The 26,081-nt window shown below is 47.3% G+C and overlaps 1 protein-coding gene across 2 annotated transcripts in view; it reads left to right on the top strand.

The window, feature by feature from the left end:
- ITGB2 (integrin subunit beta 2) overlaps positions 1-26,081 on the top strand; it is a 179,742-nt gene that overhangs the window by 42,566 nt on the left and 111,095 nt on the right. Inside the window, exon 1 of one of the 2 annotated variants that reach the window (XM_077272156.1) lies at positions 22,157-22,294. The exons of the other annotated variant lie outside the window; for it this stretch is intronic. The gene's annotated coding sequence lies outside the window, so the exon portion shown is untranslated. Of the gene's footprint in view, positions 1-22,156; positions 22,295-26,081 lie in introns of those variants that run through there. 2 annotated transcript variants of the gene reach the window in all.

Genomic DNA, 26,081 nt, shown 5'->3' with positions numbered 1-26,081 from the left:
CGCTATAAGTCTGGTTGTCCGCATTGATCGCCGTTTGCGTCAGGGGGAGCATGAGACACCGCCTATGGGAGAGGGTTTAGGTTCACGTGAAGTTGCTGCAGGTGAGCCCACGGAGCCTATTCAAATCGCATGGGTGTCACATGTCAAGCATCGAGCCCCTGAGCTCAGGAAGCAGGGAGCCTGCTTTTACTGTGGTAAAACTGGTCATTTTATTAACATCTGTCCTCTGCTGCATAAGAAAAACGCAACGGCGGAAAACTTCTGAGCTCAGAGGGTGTGGAGGAGACCAGTCTGAGCTTATGTATATCCTCCATGGTGGTTTCTCAGTGCATGCTCCCTGCTAAGGTTTTTGTTGCTGGCAGTGAGCTGCCAATTACTGTTTTTGTGGATAGTGGTTCAACCACAAATCTCATTGATGAGGGGTTTGCGCGCACAGCAGGTTTTAGGATTGAAAAACTGTCTCATCCTGTTGTGAATTTGGTTTTTGGGCTCCCCCGGTGGTCGCTGGTGGTACTGGACTTGTGTGCTTCACTTTCTCTGTTCACCTGTTTCCATCAGGATGTGGGAGTATCCTATTTAGCCTTGCTGCTCAGTTATTCTAGTGCCGGCCATCAATGTAACCAGAGCCTTTCTGTTGCATGTTCCTGCTTCTAGACTACTATCAGCTAAGTTGGACTCTTAGTCCTAAGTTTGTTTGCATTTTTGTTCCAGTTCACAGTTATGTTATGTTTCTGTAGCTGGAAGCTCTTGTGGGCCGAAATTACCACTCCGGTGTCATGAGTTGACACATGAGTCTTAAAGTAATTTCTGGATGGTATTTTAATAGGGTTTTCAGCTGACCGTGGTTCCCTATTGTATCTTCTTACTATCTAGTAAGCGGACCTCGCTTTGCTGAACCTACCTTCATACTGCGTATGTCTTTTCCTCTGAACTCACCGTCAATATATGTGGGGGGCTTCTGTCTCCTTTTTGGGGGAATTTCCCTAGAGGTAAGCCAGGTCTGTTTTTTCCTCTATTAGGGTTAGTTAGTTCTCCGGCTGGCGCTGGGCGTCTAGGGATAAAACGTAGGTACGTCACCCGGCCACTGTTAGTTGTGTGGTAGGTTTAGCTCACGGTCAGCTCGAGATTCCATCACCCAAGAGCTAGTCTGTTATTTAAGTTCTCTGACGTTCCCTTGCCATTGGGAACCATGACAGTATGGCCGGCCAAGGGTTAAAACCGTTGGCAGAAGAAAGGAGAGAAAAAGAAGTCTGCAGATTTTTTCTTCTGAGCTTGCTCTATAGTTGACTCAGTTGCATTTCTGCTCTAATTGCAGCCTTTGCCTCTCTCTCTCCTTCTAATCCTTGAATGGCTCTGATCTCACCTGATTAAAATGGATCCTCAGAGTTTGGCTACAGGTTTGAATAATCTTGCTACAAAGGTTCAAAATTTACAGGATTTTGTTATTCATGCTCCTATATCTGAACCTAGAATTCCTATACCAGAATTTTTCTCCGGGGATAGATCTCGTTTCCTGAATTTCAAATATAATTGTAAATTATTTCTTTCCCTGAGATCTCGCTCCGCTGGAGATCCCGCACAGCAGGTTAGGATAGTAATTTCCTTGCTGCGGGGTGACCCTCAAGACTGGGCATTTGCATTGGCACCCGGGGATCCTGCGTTGCTCAATGTGGATGCGTTTTTTCTGGCTTTGGGGTTGCTTTATGAGGAACCTAATTTAGAGATTCAGGCTGAAAAAACCTTGATGGCCCTATCTCAAGGGCAAGATGAAGCTGAAATATACTGCCAAAAATTTCGTAAATGGTCTGTGCTTACTCAGTGGAATGAGTGCGCCCTGGCGGCGAATTTCAGAGAGGGTCTCTCTGATGCCATTAAAGATGTTATGGTGGGGTTCCCTGCACCTACAGGTCTGAATGAGTCCATGACAATGGCTATTCAGATTGATCGGCGTTTGCGGGAACGCAAACCTGTGCACCATTTGGCGGTGTCTTCTGAGAAGGCTCCAGAAAATATGCAATGTGATAGAATTCTGTCCAGAAGCGAACGGCAGAATTTTAGGCGAAAAAATGGGTTGTGCTTCTATTGTGGTGATTCAACTCATGTTATATCAGCATGCTCTAAACGTACAAAAAAGGTTGATAAGTCTATTTCAATTGGCACTTTACAGTCTAAGTTTATTTTGTCTGTGACCTTGATTTGTTCATTATCGTCAATTACCGCGGATGCCTATGTCGACTCTGGCGCCGCTTTGAGTCTCATGGATTGGTCCTTTGCCAGGCGCTGTGGGTTTGATCTAGAGCCTCTGGAAGTTCCTATACCTCTGAAGGGTATTGACTCTACACCATTGGCTAGTAATAAACCACAATACTGGACACAAGTGACTATGCGTATGAATCCAGACCATCAGGAGACGATTCGCTTCCTTGTGTTGTACAATCTACATGATGTTTTGGTGCTCGGATTGCCATGGTTACAATCTCATAACCCAGTTCTTGACTGGAAAGCAATGTCTGTGTTAAGCTGGGGATGTCAGGGGGCTCATGGGGACATACCTTTGGTTTCCATTTCGTCATCTATTCCCTCTGAGATTCCGGAATTTTTATCTGATTATCGTGATGTTTTTGAGGAGCCTAAGCTTGGTTCACTACCTCCTCACAGAGATTGCGATTGTACCATAGATCTGATTCCGGGCAGTAAATTTCCTAAGGGTCGTTTATTTAATCTATCTGTACCTGAACATGCTGCTATGCGAGAATATATTAAGGAGTCCCTGGAAAAGGGACATATTCGTCCTTCTTCATCTCCCTTAGGAGCCGGTTTTTTCTTTGTATCTAAAAAAGATGGCTCTTTGAGGCCGTGTATTGATTATCGACTCTTGAATAAAATTACAGTCAGATATCAGTATCCTCTGCCACTGCTGACTGATTTGTTTGCTCGAATAAAAGGGGCTAAGTGGTTCTCTAAGATTGATCTCCGTGGGGCGTATAATTTGGTGCGAATTAAGCAGGGGGATGAGTGGAAAACCGCATTTAATACGCCCGAGGGCCATTTTGAGTATTTAGTAATGCCTTTTGGTCTTTCAAATGCCCCTTCAGTCTTTCAGTTCTTTATGCATGACATTTTCCGGGAATATTTGGATAAATTCATGATCGTGTATCTGGATGATATTTTGATTTTTTCGGATGACTGGGATTCTCATGTCCAACAGGTCAGGAGGGTTTTTCAGGTTTTGCGGGCTAATTCCTTGTGTGTGAAGGGTTCTAAGTGTATTTTTGGGGTTCAAAAGATTTCTTTTTTGGGGTACATTTTTTCCCCCTCTTCCATTGAGATGGATCCTGTCAAGGTTCGGGCTATTTGTGATTGGACGCAACCTTCTTCGCTTAAGAGCCTTCAGAAATTTTTGGGCTTTGCTAATTTTTATCGTCGATTTATAACTGGTTTTTCTGATGTTGCTAAACCTTTGACTGATTTGACCAAAAAGGGTGCTGATGTTGCTGATTGGTCCCCTGCTGCTGTGGAGGCCTTTCGGGAGCTTAAGCGCCGCTTTTCTTCCGCCCCTGTGTTGCGTCAGCCTGATGTTACTCTTCCTTTTCAGGTTGAGGTCGATGCTTCCGAGATCGGAGCTGGGGCGGTCTTGTCGCAGAAAAGTTCCGATTGCTCCGTGATGAGACCTTGTGCGTTCTTTTCTCGAAAATTTTCGCCCGCCGAGCGAAATTATGATATTGGTAATCGGGAGCTTTTGGCTATGAAGTGGGCTTTTGAGGAGTGGCGTCATTGGCTTGAGGGGGCTAGACATCAGGTGGTGGTATTGACCGATCACAAGAATTTGATTTATCTTGAGTCTGCCAGGCGCCTGAATCCTAGACAGGCGCGCTGGTCGTTGTTTTTCTCTCGGTTTAATTTTGTGGTCTCATACTTACCAGGTTCTAAAAATGTAAAGGCGGATGCCCTTTCTAGGAGTTTTGAGCCTGATTTCCCTGGTGATTCTGAACCTACAGGTATCCTTAAGGATGGGGTGATATTATCTGCTGTTTCCCCAGACCTGCGACGGGCTTTGCAGGAGTTTCAGGCGGATAGACCTGATCGTTGCCCGCCTGGTAGACTGTTTGTTCCTGATGATTGGACCAGTAGAGTCATCTCGGAGGTTCATTCTTCTGCGTTGGCAGGTCATCCCGGGATCTTTGGTACCAGGGATTTGGTGGCTAGGTCCTTCTGGTGGCCTTCTCTGTCTCGAGATGTACGAGTTTTTGTGCAGTCTTGTGATGTTTGTGCTCGGGCCAAACCTTGTTGTTCTCGGGCTAGCGGATTGTTGTTATCTTTGCCTATTCCAAAGAGGCCTTGGACTCACATCTCTATGGATTTTATTTCTGATCTCCCTGTTTCTCAGAAAATGTCTGTCATCTGGGTGGTGTGTGACCGTTTTTCAAAGATGGTTCATTTGGTGCCCTTGCCTAAGTTGCCGTCCTCTTCCGAGTTGGTTCCTCTGTTTTTTCAAAATGTGGTTCGCTTGCATGGTATTCCGGAGAATATCGTTTCTGACAGGGGGACCCAGTTCGTGTCTAGATTTTGGCGGGCGTTCTGTGCTAGGATGGGCATTGATTTGTCTTTTTCGTCTGCGTTCCATCCTCAGACTAATGGCCAGACTGAGCGAACTAATCAGACCTTGGAGACTTATTTGAGGTGTTTTGTGTCTGCGGATCAGGATGACTGGGTTGCCTTTTTGCCGTTGGCGGAGTTTGCCCTCAATAATCGGGCTAGTTCTGCCACTTTGGTTTCTCCTTTCTTTTGCAATTCGGGGTTTCATCCTCGCTTTTCTTCTGGTCAGGTGGAGTCTTCGGATTGTCCTGGAGTGGATACTGTGGTGGATAGTTTGCATCGGATTTGGGGACAGGTGGTGGACAATTTGGAGTTGTCCCAGGAGAAGACTCGGCATTTTGCTAACCGCCGTCGTCGTGTTGGTCCTCGTCTTCGTGTTGGGGACTTGGTGTGGTTGTCTTCTCGTTTTGTCCCTATGAGGGTTTCTTCTCCTAAGTTTAAGCCTCGGTTCATCGGCCCGTATAAGATTTTGGAGATTCTTAACCCTGTGTCCTTTCGATTGGACCTCCCGGCATCTTTTTCTATCCATAATGTCTTCCATCGGTCATTATTGCGCAGGTATGAGGTACCGGTTGTGCCTTCCGTTGAGCCTCCCGCTCCGGTGTTGGTTGAGGGTGAATTGGAGTACATTGTGGAGAAGATCTTGGACTCCCGTGTTTCCAGACGGAAACTTCAGTATCTGGTCAAGTGGAAGGGCTACGGTCAGGAGGATAATTCTTGGGTGACAGCCTCTGATGTTCATGCCTCTGATTTGGTCCGTGCCTTTCATAGGGCTCATCCTGATCGCCCTGGTGGTTCTTGTGAGGGTTCGGTGCCCCCTCCTTGAGGGGGGGGGTACTGTTGTGAATTTGGTTTTTGGGCTCCCCCGGTGGTCGCTGGTGGTACTGGACTTGTGTGCTTCACTTTCTCTGTTCACCTGTTTCCATCAGGATGTGGGAGTATCCTATTTAGCCTTGCTGCTCAGTTATTCTAGTGCCGGCCATCAATGTAACCAGAGCCTTTCTGTTGCATGTTCCTGCTTCTAGACTACTATCAGCTAAGTTGGACTCTTAGTCCTAAGTTTGTTTGCATTTTTATTCCAGTTCACAGTTATGTTATGTTTCTGTAGCTGGAAGCTCTTGTGGGCCGAAATTACCACTCCGGTGTCATGAGTTGACACATGAGTCTTAAAGTAATTTCTGGATGGTATTTTAATAGGGTTTTCAGCTGACCGTGAAGTTCCCTATTGTATCTTCTTACTATCTAGTAAGCGGACCTCGCTTTGCTGAACCTACCTTCATACTGCGTATGTCTTTTCCTCTGAACTCACCGTCAATATATGTGGGGGGCTTCTGTCTCCTTTTTGGGGGAATTTCCCTAGAGGTAAGCCAGGTCTGTTTTTTCCTCTATTAGGGATAGTTAGTTCTCCGGCTGGCGCTGGGCGTCTAGGGATAAAACGTAGGTACGTCACCCGGCCACTGTTAGTTGTGTGGTAGGTTTAGCTCACGGTCAGCTCGAGATTCCATCACCCAAGAGCTAGTCTGTTATTTAAGTTCTCTGACGTTCCCTTGCCATTGGGAACCATGACATCATCCTATCCGCGTGGTCACCATCAATGCTGCTCCTCTCTTTCAGGGGGAGATTACTGAATTTGTGGCTAAGGTGAAACTCCACATTGGAGTTCTACATTCTGAGCGGGTTACATGTAAGGTGCTCAGGAATCTTCCTGCTCAGGTGGTTTTGGGTTTTCCTTGGTTGTCTATGCACAACTCGGTAATTGACTGGAAAACTCAGGACATAATTCGGTGGAGCGAGTTCTGCCAGGAGAATTGCCTGGCCACATGTGTGGCTGCGGTGACTTCAAGCATTCCGGAGTCACTTCAGGATTTTGTGGATGTGTTCTCTGAGAAGGGTTGTTCAGAGTTGCCGCCACATTGTCCTTATGACTGTTCTATCAGGTTTAAACTAGGGGCCAAATTACCTAAAGCAAGGATGTTTAACATCTCCGGTCCGGAGAGACAAGCGTTAAAAGATTACATTGCGGAAAGCTTGAGCAAAGGGCACATCAGGCCGTCATCCTCGCCGGTGGCAGCAGGGTTCTTCTTTGTGAAGAAGAAAGATGGCGGATTACGCCCGTGTTTGGATTTCAGGGAGTTGAACCAGATTACGGTTCGATCGTGATCCATACCCTATGCCTCTGATACCAGATTTGTTCAGCCAGGTGGCAGGTGCTAAGTGGTTCACCAAGCTTGACCTCAGGGGGGCGTACAACCTCATAACAGTCCGTCAAGGTGATGAGTGGAAGACGGCTTTTAATACCCCTGAGGGTCATTTTGAAAATTTGGTGATGCCGTTTGGGTTGACTACCGCACCTGCAGTGTTCCAACATTTCATCAATGATGTGTTCTCGCATGTTTTGGGGAAATTCGTTATCGTGTACCTAGATGACATTCTCATATATTCTTGCGACCGTGAGGCTCATTTAGATCATGTCAGGCAGGTGTTACAGCTTCTCAGAGAGAATAAGCTGTATGCTAAACTTGAGAAATGTGTATTTTCTGTTCAAGAGTTGCCTTTCTTGGGTTATATTGTGTCTGCTTCTGGTTTTAAAATGGACGCCGCTAAGGTGCAGGCGGTGCTGCATTGGGAACGTCCTGATAACCTGAAAGCACTTCAGCGGTTCCTTGGGTTTTCTAACTACTATAGGAAATTTATCAAGGATTTTTCCATCATTGCTAAACCGCTAACTGACATGACTAAAAAGGGTACCAATTTCTCTGTTTGGCCTGAGGCTGCTGTGCGCGCATTTGAATTTCTTAAGAACAGTTTTGTTTCAGCCCCCATTCTTGTGCAGCCAGACGTATCTAAACCATTTGTTGTGGAAGTCGATACGTCTGAGGTTGGTGTGGGGGCGGTACTATCTCAAGGCTCATCTTTGAGTGGTTTACGTCCGTGCGCCTATTTCTCCAAGAAACTCGTCCGCCGAACGTAACTACGATATCGGCAACAGGGAGTTGTTGGCAATCAAGTTGGCCTTTGAGGAATGGCGACACTTCTTGGAGGGGTCGGTTCATCAGGATACTGTTATTACCGATCATAAGAATCTGCTGTATTTGGAGTCAGCCAAGCGTCTGTCCCCCAGGCAGGCTCGCTGGGCATTGTTTTTCACGCGGTTCAATTTTGTGGTCACTTACAGACCGGGGTCTAAAAACACTAAGGCGGATGCTCTGTCAAGGTGTTTTCCGGGGGAAGAACCTCGGGAGGATCCAGTACCCATCCTCCAAAAGGGTGTTGTGGTTTCGGCTCTCACTACCGAGGTTGAGGCTGAGATTGCCGAGGCTCAGGAGGAGGTACCATCTGAGCTTCCCATCAACAAATCTTTTGTTCCGCTTCATCTCCGTTTAAAGGTTTTGGCTGAGCATCATGATGCCGTCCTGGCTGGTCACCCAGGGGTTAGAGGTACCTTGGAGTTGGTGTCACGTCGATTTTGGTGGCCCAAGATTCGACATGACGTGGTCTCATACGTGTCAGCTTGTACCACGTGCACTAGGGCTAAGACGCCCCGCTCCCATCCTTTTGGCACACTACTTCCTCTTGAGGTACCTAGTAAGCCATGGACGGAAATCTCCATGGATTTCATCACTGATTTGCCCTCATCAGCTGGAAACACGGTCATCTTGGTGATTGTTGATCGTTTTTCTAAAATGTCGCACTTTGTGTCTTTGCCTGCGTTGCCTAACGCTAAGACTCTGGCTCAGGTATTTGTGCAGGAGGTGGTCAGACATCATGGGGTTCCGTCTGACATCGTGTCTGATTGGGGGTCTCAGTTTGTGGCAAAATTTTGGAGAGCGTTTTGCTCACGGCTGGGGATCAAGTTGTCTCATTCTTCAGCGTTTCATCCTCAGTCAAATGGTCAGACTGAGCGTATGAACCAAAATTTGGAACAGTAGGTACGCTGCTTTGTCTCTGATAACCAGGAGGAGTGGTCTACCTTTCTTCCTTTGGCTGAGTTTGCCAACAATCACCGCCAGGAGTCGTCTGGGGAGTCTCCATTTTTTTGTGTTTACGGGCTACATCCTCAATTTTGTACCTTGAGTCAGAGGGGCTCTTCCGGCGTTCCGGAGGAGGACCAGTTAGGAACACAATTGTCATCAGTCTGGAGGAGAGTTAAACAGCGCCTGTTGAGTGTGGGTGCTAGGTACAAACGTGTGGCTGACAGTAGGCGTGTGCCAGGTCCGGACCTGAGTGTGGATGACTGGGTGTGGTTATCCACAAAAAACATAAGACTCAAAATACCATCCCTTAAATTGGGTCCACGGTTTATTGGTCCATTTAGGGTCACCACCGTCATTAACCCAGTTGCGTACCGATTGGAGCTCCCTACAGTGTATAAGATACACAACGTGTTCCACAGGTCTCTTCTAAAGAAGGTGGTGGGTTCTGTGGACGCGGCGCCTATGCCACCTCCAGTCTTGGTGGATGGTAATTTGGAGTTTGAAGTCTCCAAGGTGGTTGACTCTCGTGTAGTGCGTCGCACTTTACAGTACTTGGTTCACTGGCGTAGTTATGGGCCTGAGGAGAGGTCCTGGGTACCAGCCTCGGATGTTCATGCTGACCGGCTGGTCAGGTTGTTTCACCGCCGTCATCCGGACAAGCCGGATCCTATAAGCCGTGAGGGCCCTGGTGTCCCTCGTAGAAGGCGGGGTACTGTCATGTCGGACGCTGTTCAGACCAGGTCGTCCGACAGACAACGGTAATTCCGCTTTTGACCACTATTTACTCATTGGCGTCTGCTAGATTTTGTCTAGCTGTTACGGGGCTAATTTACCTTATCCTCGGATTGGAAGCTGGGCCATTTCCATGGCCTTTAAATAGTTCTCCTGATCATTGGGCGTCGCCGATTATAGCTTCTGTCTTGCGTTGTTATCTCGGTCTGGAGTGGAGAGCTGGTGGTTGGAGATTCGTTGCTGGTGGTGTATATTCCTTCGTCTTATTTACTCCTTCCTATATTTGTGTTTATTTTGCCCTGCACATTTATAGTGTATTCCTGAGTGACTGCGGCGTGGTGTATATTTTCCTTTATCCTTGTCTGTGCTAACTGTGGGTATTTAAGTATTACCTCTTCACTGGGTGGTGGGTAGAGGTTTCAGCCTAGGGTTGAAACAGGAGACAGGGCGAGGGGCGAGGCCTGAACATGCACACCATCAGTGTAAACTTCAGGTAGAGGGTCAGTCAGGATTTCCCTAGTCTTAGGGAAGTTGCAGGAGCCCGGGTTATTAGCTCTCACTCACCAAGTCTCTCCCTGACAGTGGGTTTATACAGAGCATGAGGACTACATGGCATAAGACAACGTGTCCTCTACTGATAATCTCCTGGTTATAAAACAGTGATTTTAGTGAAACAACAACAAGCAGCCTAGTAAGTGACACATTTCTGGAATAAGGGCTTATGCCCCTACTCAGCCCCTTCGGCTGCTCTCAGATTAAATAGCAAAAAACTGCTGACAAATTCCCTTTAAGAGCAAAGAACATCACATATGTTCTGGTTGTCTTTTTTCCAAACGGTGTCTATTGAAAAACACAATATACAATGCTAGTTGGACAACATTAAGATAAATGGGGGTTCAACCTCAAAGACTCATTGTAATCTCAGCATTGAAACGCTTTACACTTTTTCCCTCCTCTGTAGTACTACTGATGACTAGCTGTGCGGGCGGTGCTTCAGTTCTCAGCATAGAAAGACGTGGATATCCTGCCACTGTGTAGGGACAAGACCTGAGTTTTGGCAGCCTGAGCCTCTCTGATCAGTGTCAACAGCTCTAATCAGTGTCAACAGCTCTAATCAGTGTCAACAGCTCTAATCAGTGTCAACAGCTCTGGTGTCATCCCCAGGAGTGGGATTGGAATAATTCCAGCCACATTAAGACTAGACGTGTCTGGCCTCACTCTAATTCATTTGTATTGAGCAAGGCCATTCAAGTCTAGTCGGCACATGACTGCATGTATGCAAATTGCATACTTGCAGTCATGGGCCCGTAAGCTCCCGACACCAGAGAATCCTCACAGCACACACATTTGAAAGGAAAAGGGAGACACAAAGCGCAAATAGGGTCTTATCTCACAAAAAGAATGGAGGAATCACCAAGAAAGTCGCTCACCTGGTGAAACTGAAAGCAGGCATGTGAAGATTTTGGCTGCCGCAGATCCACAGGCCGGTCACCGACCATATGAAGCAGTATACTATAGGAAGTGTGGATTAAATCCGCGCTGCCGCAATAATGATGAGATTCCAGTTGATAGTAGAATTAAAACAGTGGTTTATTCAACGCGTTTCAGGGCTCCTATGGCCCCTTCTTCAGTAATTACCACATACAACCGCGAGATTTGAAAGGCAGAGAAGGGCGGGCCAGACGGGTGAAAAAGAAGGAGCAGCTTCATTTCCATCTTCCAGAGACTTGAGCGGCAGAAAAGGGTGGGTCAGGCGAGTGAAAGAAGGAGGTAATAGGATACAAGGGCAGGCTTGATTTACTTACACCTTCCTGGTGAGGCACGTCGTCATCGGGACCGCTCCCTGCACCATATACGGCGACCGCAGAGCTTCGCACCTGGGGTATAAGACGACCCCCGACTTTTGAGAAGATTTTGAGGGGTTAAAAAGTCGTCTTATATGCCGGAAAATACAGTATATAGGTTGAAAAAAACCTAACTCGACTATGAATTAGGCCTCTTTCACTTCCTGATTAGTGATGAGTGGACATGCTGGGATAACGTTTTATCCCAGCATACTCGAGTGTTATCCGAGTGTCTTCGGCGTGTCTTCGGCGTGCTTGAATAATATGTTCAAGTCCCCGCGGCTGCATGCTTTGTGGCGGTAGACAGCTGCAACACATGCAGAGATAGCCTGTTTGTTTGGCAATCCCCACATGTGTTGCGGCTGTCTACCGCCACAAAGCATGCAGCCGTGGGGACTCGAACATATTATTATATGAGCACATCCATGATACTCGGATAACACCTGAGCATGCTGGGATATAATGTAATTTGAGCATGTTCACTCATCACTAGTCCTGATAATTATGGTACTGGAAAAACAAGTACTGTGAGTTCTGTGGTCCGTGCCTCTCTTCCAATTCCGTGTAAAATTGTGATACCATCCGTGTGGCATACTTATGTCTATGTGTACGTGTGTATCATCCGTGTACTATCCATGTGCCATCCATGTGCACCATTAGTGTGACAGGTGCTGGAAAAGAATGAAGAATAAAAATGACAGATGATAGATAAAAAGATAGACAGATACAAATATGTCAGTGAAATATATACAGATCTAGCAAAAATTAAGAGACCATCACATCAAAACCCTGTCATGGGCAGCCCAATCTCCTGACCTGAACCCCATTGAAAACATCTGGAATGTAATCAAGAGGATGATGGATAGTCACAAGCCATCAAACAAAGAAGAACTGCTTAAATGTTTGCGCCAGAATCAGTGGTGGAAAGCATGCCAAGACGCACGAAAGCTGTGACTAAAAATCATGGTTATTCCACAAAATATTAATTTCTGAACTCTTCCTGAGTTAAAACATTAGTATTATTGTTTCTAAATGATTATGAACTTGTTTTCTTTGCTTTATTTGAAATATGAAAGCACTGGGTTTTTGTTTTAACTTTGACCATTTTTCTTTGTCAGAAAAAAAATACAAAAATTATTACTTGGAAATTCGTAAACATGCCAGAAGTTTATAGAATGAAATAACAATTTACATTTTACTCAAAAATATACCTAGAAAGAGGAAAATCAGACAAACTGAAACATTTGCAATGGTCTCTTAATTTTTGCCAGAGCTGTATAATCATTACTTTGCATGTGTACTTTTCTGTACTTGTATTTTTCTAATAATTAAATTTAAAAATTGGCACAGGGTCCCCTTTATTTTTATTAACCAGCCACGGGAAAACAGACAGCTGGGGGCTGGTGTTATTATTCAGGGAAGGGGACAATATCTATAATGGTTCCCAGCATATTAATAACAGCTCACAGCTGTCTGCGTAGCCTTTGCTGGTTCTACTGCCTCACCAACACCGGAGCTGCTGCAACCTCCCAACCTACTGTCTCCTTCCCCACCATCCTGTAGAATGTAAGCCCGCAAGGGCAGGGTCCTCTCCCCTCTGTATCAGTATGTCATTGTTAGTTTGTTTACTGTGAGTGATATCTGTAATTTGTATGTAACCCCTTCTCATGTACAGCACCATGGAATCAATGGTGCTATATAATAATAATAATAATAATAATAATAATAACAATAGTTATTAAAAAAGGGAGATCACCAAAACAATGACGTGGGGTCACCCCTATTTTTTAAATAACCAGCAAAGGCTAAACAGACAGCTGCAGGTTGATATTAATAGGCTGGAAAGGAGACATGAATATTGGCCCCATCTCAGACTAATAATACCAGCTCTCAGCCGACCCAGATATTAGATGCACCATTTCTGGCTCTTAGCCTTGCCTCTTCCCAGTAGCCCTGGTGTGTTGGAAAGTGGGGTAATGAGTTTGACATTTTTCACACTGCGAGCTGGCTCACACAGAGGTTACCGTGAGTACCGCTGCCTGTGACCGGTGGTATCCTTAATTATATCACTGCTTGTCACTGGAGCCGCATCCTCAAGATACTGTCAGTTTGTTTCAAACGTTGTACTGAGCGGTCACATTACTCATGTTATCGCTCAGCACTGCACTGCATCTGAATGTAGCAGAGTTGGGAATCTACGTGGGGTGGATTTTACGGCGGACCACTTTTGATTTGTATTGTTTTGTATGGTAATAAATGGGTAGATGAGGGTCGGGGAGTGATTTTTACAATTAAAGATTTTCCCCTGTGTGTGTTTATTACTTTTGACTACGGGTTAGGAATGGGGGTGTCTGGCAGGCGCCTCTCGATTACTAATCACTGGACTTGATGTCAATGAATGTACAGCTAACATCAATCCAAAAACCATTAACCCGCTTGCCAAGGCAATAGGACAACTGATAAGAGCTGAGGCTAAGTGGCAGAATTGGTGCATTTTATGGATGCGCCATTTCTGGTAAGGCTGAGAGCTGGTGTTATTATTCTGGGAGGGGACCAATATTCATTGCCACTTCCTAGCCTATTAATATCATCCCGCAGCTTTTTGTTTAGGATTTGCTGGTTGTTAAATATAAAAAATTATGTGGGGTCCCCCCTTTCTAATAACCAGTAAAGGTTACACAGACAGCTGTGAGCTGATATTAATAGGCTGGGCACCTTTATGGATATTGGCCCCTTGTTAGAATAATATCATCAGCCACCAGCTGTCTGCTTTCCCTCAGCTGGTTAATAAAAATAAAGGAGAACCCATGCCATTTTTTTTTAGCTATTTATTTGATGCGCTGACTACAATTATCATCAGCGTCACCTGGTCTTGCTAATAGCAGGGAGACCAAGCGAGGCTGATGCGAGTTGTGGTCAGTACCCGGCACCTGGAAACAGTGCTAACTGTACAGCTTTTCACAGCAGCCAGTATGTGTCGCACAGATGACACATGGATGTTATCCATGTATCATCATCAGTGTACACATTACGGATCATACTGCCAGAAAACAATGGACATGTCTATGTGTTTTGCACACTGACATGTGCGCAGCCCCATAGATTTGAATGGGTCTACGTGTGAAAGTGTCTCCAATACACATGAAAATTGTCACCACATATTGGGGCTAAAAGGGAACAGCTGAGATCCTGGTCATGACTTCTGAGCTGCCCACTCAACTATTTGCAGATTTTCTGATGCACAAAGCTTCTATTATCATCAGTTAAAGAAACGCCTATTGTCTCACAGGAACAACTGATGGGATTTCAGTAATATCTGACTCCTGATTAGAAAGTAATATTATTGGACAAAAGAGACAGTTTGAAAATAAAAGTAACTTTGTAGAAACCCATTGGAGCCATAATACATGTAAGTACATATACAAAAAGATATCTACCTAATCGAGACAGTTTTGGCCATCATGTCAGCCCATATTTTTTCACTCTTTTGTGGAATTCCAGGAGATATAACTTGTTTGTTTTGTTTCGTTCTGGGGGAGTGAATTCAAGAAATAGTTTTATGAGGGCTTGCTTTTTGCAGAATGAGTTGTGTTTGTCACTGGCATTATTTCGGGATTCATAGTGTTTATTCATAAACATTTATTAACTCTTTACAGGAAGCAATATAAACAAGACAACTATTAATCCCTATTAGTATTAGATATATGATTGGTCAAACATTGTTTGTTTATAAGTGAGGTAAAATTCTTTCCTCATCTCCATACCCATTTCCTGTGCGCGCCCGTACTTTTGCAATGTTTTATTTTGTATGTTAAATCTATTACACATCTCTCCCTTGCACTTAAACTATTGGCTAAACTATTGGCTATTTTAATGAATAAAGTTTTGCAATTTTCTACATATTATGGACCCTTTTATCATTTTGTTGTGTAGATTTTCTCATGTATCAAGCATGGGCTTTATGTATTGGGCACGAGCTGCATGTATCTGGCACGGGCTGCATGTATCGGGCACGGCCTGCATGTATCGGGCACGGGCTGCATGTATCGGGCACGAGCTGCATGTATCTGGCACGGGCTGCATGTATCGGGCACGGCCTGCATGTATCGGGCACGGGCTGCATGTATCGGGCACGAGCTGCATGTATCTGGCACGGGCTGCATGTATCGGGCACGGGCTGCATGTATCTGGCACGGGCTGCATGTATCTGGCACGGGCTGCAGGTATCGGGCACGGGCTGCAGGTATCGGGCACGGGCTGCATGTATCTGGCACGGGCTGCATGTATCAGGCACGGGCAGCATGTATCGGGCACGGGCAGCATGTATCGGGCACGGGCAGCATGTATCGGGCACGGGCAGCATGTATCGGGCACGGGCTGCATGTATTGGGCACGGCCTGCATGTATCGGGCACGGGCTGCATGTATCAGGCACGGGCTGCATGTATCGGGCACGGGCAGCATGTATCAGGCACGGGCTGCATGTATCGGGCACGGGCTGCATGTATCAGGCACGGGCTGCATGTATCGGGCACGGCCTGCATGTATCGGGCACGGGCAGCATGTATCTGGCACAGGCAGCATGTATCAGGCACGGGCTGCATGTATCGGGCACGGCCTGCATGTATCGGGCACGGGCTGCATGTATCAGGCACGAGCTGCATGTATCGGGCACGGGCAGCATGTATCGGGCACGGGCTGCATATATCGGGCACAGGCTGCATATATCAGGCACGGGCTGCATGTATCAGGCACGGGCTGCATGTATCAGGCACGGGCTGCATGTATCAGGCACGGGCTGAATGTATCGGGCACGGGCTGCATGTATCGGGCACGGGCAGCATGTATCGGGCACGGGCAGCATGTATCGGGCACGGGCAGCATGTATCGGGCACGGGCTGCATGTATCAGGCACGGGCTGCATGTATTGGGCACGGCCTGCATGTATCTGGCACGGGCAGCATGTATCGGGCACGGGCTGCATGTATCGGGCACAGGCTGCATGTATTGGGCACGGCCTGCATGTATCGGGCACGGGCTGCATGTATCGGGCACGGGCTGCATATATCGGGCACGGGCTGCATATATCAGGCACGGGCTGCATGTATCAGGCACGGGCTGCATATATCAGGCACGGGCTGCATGTATGAGGCACGGGCTGCATGTATCGGGCACGGGCTGCATGTATCGGGCACGGGCAGCATGTATCGGGCACGGGCAGCATGTATCGGGCACGGGCAGCATGTATCGGGCACGGGCAGCATGTATCTGGCACGGGCAGCATGTATCGGGCACGGCCTGCATGTATCGGGCACGGGCAGCATGTATCGGGCACAGGCAGCATGTATCGGGCACGGGCTGCATGTATCGGGCACGGCCTGCATGTATCGGGCACGGGCTGCATGTATCAGGCACGAGCTGCATGTATCGGGCACGGGCTGCATGTATCAGGCACGAGCTGCATGTATCGGGCACGGGCAGCATGTATCGGGCACGGGCTGCATATATCGGGCACAGGCTGCATATATCAGGCACGGGCTGCATGTATCAGGCACGGGCTGCATGTATCAGGCACGGGCTGCATGTATCAGGCACGGGCTGCATGTATCGGGCACGGGCTGCATGTATCGGGCACGGGCAGCATGTATCGGGCACGGGCAGCATGTATCGGGCACGGGCAGCATGTATCGGGCACGGGCTGCATGTATCAGGCACGGGCTGCATGTATTGGGCACGGCCTGCATGTATCTGGCACGGGCAGCATGTATCGGGCACGGGCTGCATGTATCGGGCACAGGCTGCATGTATCTGGCACAGGCTGCATGTATTGGGCACGGCCTGCATGTATCGGGCACGGGCTGCATGTATCGGGCACGGGCTGCATATATCGGGCACGGGCTGCATATATCAGGCACGGGCTGCATGTATCAGGCACGGGCTGCATGTATCAGGCACGGGCTGCATGTATGAGGCACGGGCTGCATGTATCGGGCACGGGCTGCATGTATCGGGCACGGGCAGCATGTATCGGGCACGGGCAGCATGTATCGGGCACGGGCAGCATGTATCGGGCACGGGCAGCATGTATCTGGCACGGGCAGCATGTATCGGGCACGGCCTGCATGTATCGGGCACGGGCAGCATGTATCGGGCACGGGCAGCATGTATCGGGCACGGGCTGCATGTATCGGGCACGGGCTGCATGTATCGGGCACGGGCTGCATGTATCGGGCACGGGCTGCATGTATCGGGCACGGGCAGCATGTATCGGGCACGGGCAGCATTTATCGGGCACGGGCTGCATGTATCGGGCACGGGCTGCATGTATCGGGCACGGCCTGCATGTATCGGGCACGGCCTGCATGTATCGGGCACGGGCTGCATGTATCGGGCACGGGCTGCATGTATCTGGCACGGGCTGCATGTATCTGGCACGGGCTGCATGTATCAGGCACGGGCTGCATGTATCGGGCACGGCCTGCATGTATCGGGCACGGGCAGCATGTATCAGGCACGGGCTGCATATATCGGGCACGGGCAGCATGTATCGCACATGGGCAGCATGTGTCAGGCACTGGCTGCATGTATCGGGAACGGGCTGCATATATCGGGCACGGGCTGCATATATCGGGCACGGGCTGCATGTATCAGGCATGGGCTGTGTATATCAGGCACGGGCTGCATGTATCGCGCATGGGCAGCATGTATCAGGCACGGGCTGCATATATCGGGCACGGGCTGCATGTATCGGGCATGGGCTGCATGTATCAGGCATGGGCTGTGTATATCAGGCACGGGCTGCATGTATCGCGCATGGGCAGCATGTATCAGGCACGGGCTGCATATATCGGGCACGGGCTGCATATATCGGGCACGGGCTGCATATATCGGGCACGGGCTGCATGTATCAGGCACGGGCTGCATGTATCGGGCACGGCCTGCATGTATCGGGCACGGGCTGCATGTATCAGGCACGAGCTGCATGTATCGGATACGGGCAGCATGTATCGGGCACGGGCTGCATATATCGGGCACAGGCTGCATATATCAGGCACGGGCTGCATGTATCAGGCACGGGCTGCATGTATCAGGCACGGGCTGCATGTATCGGGCACGGGCTGCATGTATCGGGCACGGGCAGCATGTATCGGGCACGGGCAGCATGTATCGGGCACGGGCAGCATGTATCGGGCACGGGCTGCATGTATCAGGCACGGGCTGCATGTATTGGGCACGGCCTGCATGTATCTGGCACGGGCAGCATGTATCGGGCACGGGCTGCATGTATCGGGCACAGGCTGCATGTATCTGGCACAGGCTGCATGTATTGGGCACGGCCTGCATGTATCGGGCACGGGCTGCATGTATCGGGCACGGGCTGCATATATCGGGCACGGGCTGCATATATCAGGCACGGGCTGCATGTATCAGGCACGGGCTGCATGTATCAGGCACGGGCTGCATGTATGAGGCACGGGCTGCATGTATCGGGCACGGGCTGCATGTATCGGGCACGGGCAGCATGTATCGGGCACGGGCAGCATGTATCGGGCACGGGCAGCATGTATCGGGCACGGGCAGCATGTATCTGGCACGGGCAGCATGTATCGGGCACGGCCTGCATGTATCGGGCACGGGCAGCATGTATCGGGCACGGGCAGCATGTATCGGGCACGGGCTGCATGTATCGGGCACGGGCTGCATGTATCGGGCACGGGCTGCATGTATCGGGCACGGGCTGCATGTATCGGGCACGGGCAGCATGTATCGGGCACGGGCAGCATTTATCGGGCACGGGCTGCATGTATCGGGCACGGGCTGCATGTATCGGGCACGGCCTGCATGTATCGGGCACGGCCTGCATGTATCGGGCACGGGCTGCATGTATCGGGCACGGGCTGCATGTATCTGGCACGGGCTGCATGTATCTGGCACGGGCTGCATGTATCAGGCACGGGCTGCATGTATCGGGCACGGCCTGCATGTATCGGGCACGGGCAGCATGTATCAGGCACGGGCTGCATATATCGGGCACGGGCAGCATGTATCGCACATGGGCAGCATGTGTCAGGCACTGGCTGCATGTATCGGGAACGGGCTGCATATATCGGGCACGGGCTGCATATATCGGGCACGGGCTGCATGTATCAGGCATGGGCTGTGTATATCAGGCACGGGCTGCATGTATCGCGCATGGGCAGCATGTATCAGGCACGGGCTGCATATATCGGGCACGGGCTGCATGTATCGGGCATGGGCTGCATGTATCAGGCATGGGCTGTGTATATCAGGCACGGGCTGCATGTATCGCGCATGGGCAGCATGTATCAGGCACGGGCTGCATATATCGGGCACGGGCTGCATATATCGGGCACGGGCTGCATATATCGGGCACGGGCTGCATGTATCAGGCACGGGCTGCATGAACTCAGCCATGTATGTGTGACTCTGAAACGCTGCAAGAATTCAGAGAAAAACAAACTTCAATAGCCGCCGGGTACTAAGCCGCTCTTTAGATCAGTTGGACAGGTGGGTCTCCCCACCCACTGCTGTGGGTTTACAAATCTCTGCCTATGAGCAGATATAGACATAAAACTGTATAAGATGTTGTAATATTTGTGTGCAACTCATAGCAGTGGGAAAATGTTGTAGCTTTTTTCCTTTTTACACCTGTCCTGTCCGGTGTGCTCTGTTGTCCATCAGTCTTACATGTTTCTGCCAGCCTCAAGTAGGCGAATACAAACGAAAATGATGGCAACACAGCACATAGTGACTCTGTCTGCCTCATTGTAGGCAGATCATATACCCGAATCCCGTATTGCAAGGGTTTAAACATAAGCCCTACACCTGGTACCCTGGACTGAGGACTGCTACCATGAGTAAACCAGGTAAAAGACTGCAAACTCTGTGTCCTCCACTTATTCGTCGGCATACACCATCTTTGCCACACACCTTGGGAGCCCTGGGGACACCACTTCACCTGTGGGAAGTGTTACCATCTTGCTGCAACGACATCACCCCAGAGGACCCCTTTAAGCAGCGTCGGTCCTTACTGACCGAATACCACAAGTGGCGTCACGAACATAGACTTTACAAAACCCCTTAAAAGACCTTTGCCTTTAATTGGGTGCTCAGGGCCACAGACCGGGTCGCAGCCACCGTGACATCTCCATTAAGACCGGACCTGGTACTGAGCACCCCACTGCCCTGGCGGGCACTGCATAACCAGCATCCACCTATTTGGAGGGAGCTCAGGTCCGGAGCCATCTCCTCATGTGACCCCCTCAGCGGTGACCTACATGTATGTGATTACGGCAGCTCTGACAGATACGTAACAATGACATTGGTTAGTCATTTGCATATTAAAAAAAATATCAGTTTAATAGATGCATTTTGATTTTTGATCTTGCAGAATACAAAAACATAATCTTCTACGCTTTTTTCTTTTGCAGTATAGAAACATAACATGTACATCAGGTGTTTTCCCAACATATACACTAATTGTAGGGCATGGTATGAGCATAGCCTTATAAAATCTCCTTCATCTCATGAGGCCACCTTGACGTTGGTTGATGGGCAGGCATTATTTGGCCAAATTTTGTGCAAAGCGTCTCATTTATTTTTCAAGTATTTTTTCATGAATTTTTCCTGATATTCAAAAAACGTTTTTACTGTTCACATTTCATATAGTTCACACTGACATGCTTTAACACGATTGAGCGCAACCATCTTCGTATATTGTACATGTAAGTAGCTGTTTTTTGGTATGCACCTCTTCAGACTAGTTTTTGATGTGCCGGTCAGTTTTCTGTTACTTATAAAATCTCCAGTCAGAACAAGCTCACTGACGTATTCTCACTTATCTCAGCAATATATAGGGCAACACACAGGTTATAGAGGGTAACAGGTGCAAACTTTTGGATGAAAACCAAATAAAATTGCGAAATTCACGTCTCTCTTGGTACATGATAAACGAAAAACTTTCAGCCATACTCACAGACAAAATAGGCAAATTTCAACTTATTTGGCTTCCATGGGCAGAATATGCAAACCATACCCCCTTTGCCATACCGGTATCTCGGATGACGGACTCTGATACTCAGAACTCCGACTGAACTATCCAATTGGGAATGGTTGTAATTAAACTTCTTCTTGGGTCTTCCCCCCCTTCCCTCGTCCCCTACCCTGTCTTTTGTATGTTTGTTAGTATGTTAACTGGGTATATTTCCCTTTTTTTGGTTATATATTGTAACATGCGAATATACCGCAGTTTTTTTCCTCTGTACCGTATTTGAAAATGTCAATAAAAATGTATTGTTCAAAAAAAAAAATTTGCAAAATTGATTTTTAGACAAAAATATATGCATTTAAGTAAAACCAGAAGAGGTGTCCAAATCCTTTTTTTAAAAAAAATAAAATAAAATAAAGCAAATAACTGGTCACACGTCCTCGAGGTCTGAACCCAGTTTTGGTACACCCTTTTGCTCTTTGATTCTGCTCTAATTTGGGGGTAAAATGTCTACCAAGTATTTGTAAACCTTGATTATTATTTTTAAAAACACTTAACTTTAACTAAAAAGTTTAAGGAGCCCCAGATGTTCCTGCAGTGCCAGGTATGCCCATGAAGCTGTGGCGTTCAGATCGGGGACCCATGCACAGTCCGTGCATTGCGGTCTGTGCTTGGACCAAGGTTCGCAGACTTTTTGTAGGTGCCCTTGGAATTATCGGCTTTGTTCCTGGACCTGCTCGGGCCTCCCAGCCCCCGAGCCCCATGGCTACTGCTATGACTACAGTTACGAGTCTGCGTTAGATTGCAATTTGAAACAAAACTGCAGGAAGAAGATAATGTTGGGCGAATTGCGGCTGCTACATTTTTTTTCTTTATTTCCTCTGTAGACCTTTTGCTTACTACACTTTACAATACGTAGGTTCCAGGGAGCTTTCTGATACGCAGAAGTTATTGCTTCACTCCCACATCACCCTCAAATACCAGCAGAGGAAATCAGAAAGAGGAACACTTCACACACCACATTTTGGTTACACCGTTACTCACTCACTGTGTGTAAGTTAGAAACATTTCCAAAAAGATAGTTAAAATGAACTCAAAGTATTTCTGAGATCAGATGTCACATGGTACTTCGAAATAAAGGTAAGGGTGTTACATCTATTAGTTTTACTGATAGCATTGCATAAACTGGTAAAAAATAATTACTGCTCTGGAAACTGATTTATTTATCTGGAAGCTGCAGATTTATTTAAAGGGTATCTGTATCTTAAATGACTGAAAAGTGGACTGGTTTTACTTTTTCTATATATTGCATGTTAAACCTAATAATATAAACTGTAACATAGTTACTTGGAATGATCTTTTCCTATCAGAATCTTTCATTATAAATCCGTTTGTAGACTAGCTTGTATTCTGGCAAGAGATTAAAAGGGCAGTGGAAATTAAATGTCCCTTTTTCTGAACTATTAATCCATTACCAAAATATTCAGAATATCTATTTTGATTTTCCTCATTTAAAAGAATAGGAGCGAATGTGCAGAACTCAGCAGGGGCCGCTACACATTGAATGGAGCTCTGCCGTTCAGCTTCGATCAATGTTTACGAGCATCCGCCATCGGAGTTAATGACAGCTGATCAGTGGGGTGGCCAGATACGTCATCGATAGGATAGTTCAATGATAGGATGGGTCATCAGTATTGTATGCTGGGACAACTTAAGTTTGTTCAAATTATTTTGAGTCGAAAAATGTTTAAATGGCACATTTGGGCTGGATAAAGAAGAGTTTTATAAGGCATTTTTATTGGTTGTAATAAGGAAGTTTGCTGAAAATCAAAAAGGAAAATATATGATGTCTTCAATGCAAACTACATTTCAGTTTATATAAAAATAAATAAACTTCAAAGTTTCTCCTATCCATTACAGTGTTAATCAATGGATTACACACTGATGTCATCCGTGTTCTTTCAATGATTTTTCACGGATCCGTACACTTCTATGGGTAATTTGGATCTGTGTCTCCCATCACAAAAACAGACGTGTCTATGATTTTTTTGTGGATAAATTGTCAGCAAAAAAACCACAGACATGTGAATAGCACCATAAACTTTAATATGTACGTGTTCTATCTGTAAAATTCAACATATGTCTGAATGAGGTGTAACACCCCAGGTAACTGGTTGTTACAGCAGTATTGACTTCCTCACAGGGAGGGTGATGTCATGCCTGGAAGCGAGGAAAGAGCCCTTTAACAGGTAAACACAATACTGTTCTGACTCCAGGCCAGAAGGAGGAGCTCTGATCCAGTTAATGGGTGGCATCTCTATATATATTCTGGCTGGAGGAGGATTTAGTCAGTCTGTGAGAGAGGAGTGAGGAGTGGAAAGCTGGGGCCGTGGAAACACGTGGTTCTGCAGCTCCTAGAAAGGAAAGAGAGAGACAAGAGAAAGACAGAACATTCTGTAGAGAGTGTGAAGGAGGAAAAAAGCAAAGGAGAAGTGAAGAGCTGGAGGGGAGCTGCAACTGAGCTCCCTCCATGCTGAAGTGCAAGGAACCGGTGGCCGGAAGACCGAGGTTGTGGGGGTAACTGTATGCCCCCCAGCAGAAACCGGCGGGCAGAAGATTGCAAGTCGCCTGTCCACCATTAACACCCGAAGGCACAGCAGCACATAGAGCCTGGAGTCGCAACCAGAGACACCTATAAAAAGGCTCAAGTTGCCTGCCATGCGGGTAGTGTCCTACCTAAAGGGACAGAGAGAAAATCAGGACCTTGTGTGAAGCCTTAGGAAGCAGGGAACTACAACACAGCACAGTAAGGAAGGCTTCCAACCCCACCTGGCTAGGGGGATCTCTGAATCACTTCCAGGCTGGCTGGACCGCACCATCACCTGTGATCTGTACCCTGGACTGTGGCTGCTTACTACCAGTATAAGGTAAACAGACTGCAACCTTGTGTCCTCTAATTCTTTCCAGCACTACACCGTCTGTCATCTGTACCCACTACACTTGGAGCCCTGGAGACTAAGCTTCACCTGTGGGAAGCCATACCATCCCTGCTGCAGTACCATCATCCCCAGAGGACCCCTTTAATCAGCGTTGGTCATCCCTGACCAAATACTGCAGGTGGTGTCACGAACAAATAGCTTTCATAAACTTGATTCGCCATTCACATCCCCCTTTTATTGGACGCCCAGAGCCACGGACCGGGTCACTGCCACTGTGACACATCCCCTTAAGAACCAGCCCGGTTCCGAGTACCCCATGGTCCTAGCGGGCACTCCAGAAGCCTACGGGTATGTGCACACAACATCTTTTTCCGGTGGGTATGGTCTATAACCCGCCTGAAAAAGCAAAAAAATCTTAAAAAGAATGAATATACGCGCTGCAAAGTAAAAATGACTTGCTTCACGTATGTTCAGACGTTTGCGCATTTTTCCCACAACTTTAGATTTTTAAAGCCACAACGCAGTTAAAGGTGACCTGACCATTCTTCAGGCGGCTTCAGCTTGAAACCTCTCACTGTTTTATTCATACAAGTTAAAAAAAATGCAGATGACAAAGCCACCGCAGAAAATAACTGTAAAGACACTCAAAAACTGCTTAGGAAAAACAGTGCCGGAGATTTCCTGAAGAGTCTTCGTCTTGAAAAACTGGATTGGTTAGCCTGCGTTTAAAAGATGTGTGCATTTACCCTTAAAGGGAATCTGTCAGCAGGCTTCTGGTGTGTAATCTGAAGACAGCAGGAGATAGAGGATGAAACGCAGAATTCAGAGATGTGTCACTTGTCGCAGTGTGTGCTGTTATTTACTAACTGTGAAGGATTTATCACTTAGAGATTAACAATCAATAAAAATGCCTATATTTCTGGAAACATATGGCGGATTTAATCCCTTCGCGACACATGACATATTATTAGGTGTTATCATTGTACACTGTAAGGCACTCTCCACTATGTAAGCAAGCTACAGCCAAACAGAAATACTATATCTGTTTGGATATACTATATTCATATTCACCGTTACTGGGTCTAAAAGTATTTTGGAATCTGTGATCTTCGCAGGGAAAAAGACCGTTAATGACTTGGGGCAAACCTGGGCAAGGGTCAGGGCTCACTAGCGATGGGGGTCATGGTGATCTGGGAAAACATGATCTGTGTTTATTAACAATAGTGTAGATAAAGTTGTCCACTGCCTGAAGCTCTACATACAGTGGATACGGTAAATATTCAGACCTCTTTAAATTTTTCACTCTTTGTTTCATTGCAGCCACTCGGTAAATTCAAGAAAGTTTTTTTTCACATTAATGTACACTCTGCATCCCATCTTGACAGATCTGGCCAAGGTTACAACTGAATTTCTGCAGTACTCAAGGTTCCTAAGAGCACAGTGGCCTCTATAATCCTTAAATGGAAGAAGTTTGGGACCATCAGAAGTCTTCCTAGACCTGGCCATCCAGCCAAACTGAGCAATCACCCGAGAAGAGCCTTGGTGAGAGAAGTAAAGAAGTACCCCAAGATCACTGCTGTAGAGCTCCAGAGATGCAGTAGATGGGAGAAAGTTCCACAAAATCAACTATCACTGCAGCCCTCCTCCAGTCGGGCCTTTATGGCAAAGTAACCCAACGGAAGCCTCTCCTCAGTGCAAGACATATGAAAGCCACATAGAGTTTGCTAAAAAAACACATAAAGGACTCCCAGACTATAAGAAATAAGATTCTCTGGTCTGATGAAACGAAGATAGACCTTTTTGGTGATAATTCTAAGCAGTATGTGTGGAGACAATCAGGCACTGCTCATCACCTGCCCAATACAATCCCAACAGTGAAACGTGGTGGTAGCATCATGCTATGGATGTGTTTTTCAGCTGCAGGGACAGGACGATTGGTTGTCATTGAAGGAAACAAGAATGTGGCCAAATACAGAGATATCATGGAT

This window comes from Ranitomeya variabilis, chromosome 7, assembly GCF_051348905.1.
Source record: "Ranitomeya variabilis isolate aRanVar5 chromosome 7, aRanVar5.hap1, whole genome shotgun sequence".
NCBI classification, from domain to species: Eukaryota; Metazoa; Chordata; class Amphibia; order Anura; family Dendrobatidae; genus Ranitomeya; species Ranitomeya variabilis.
Note: the sequence above shows the minus strand (reverse complement) of the source record. Positions and strands in the feature narration are given on the sequence as shown.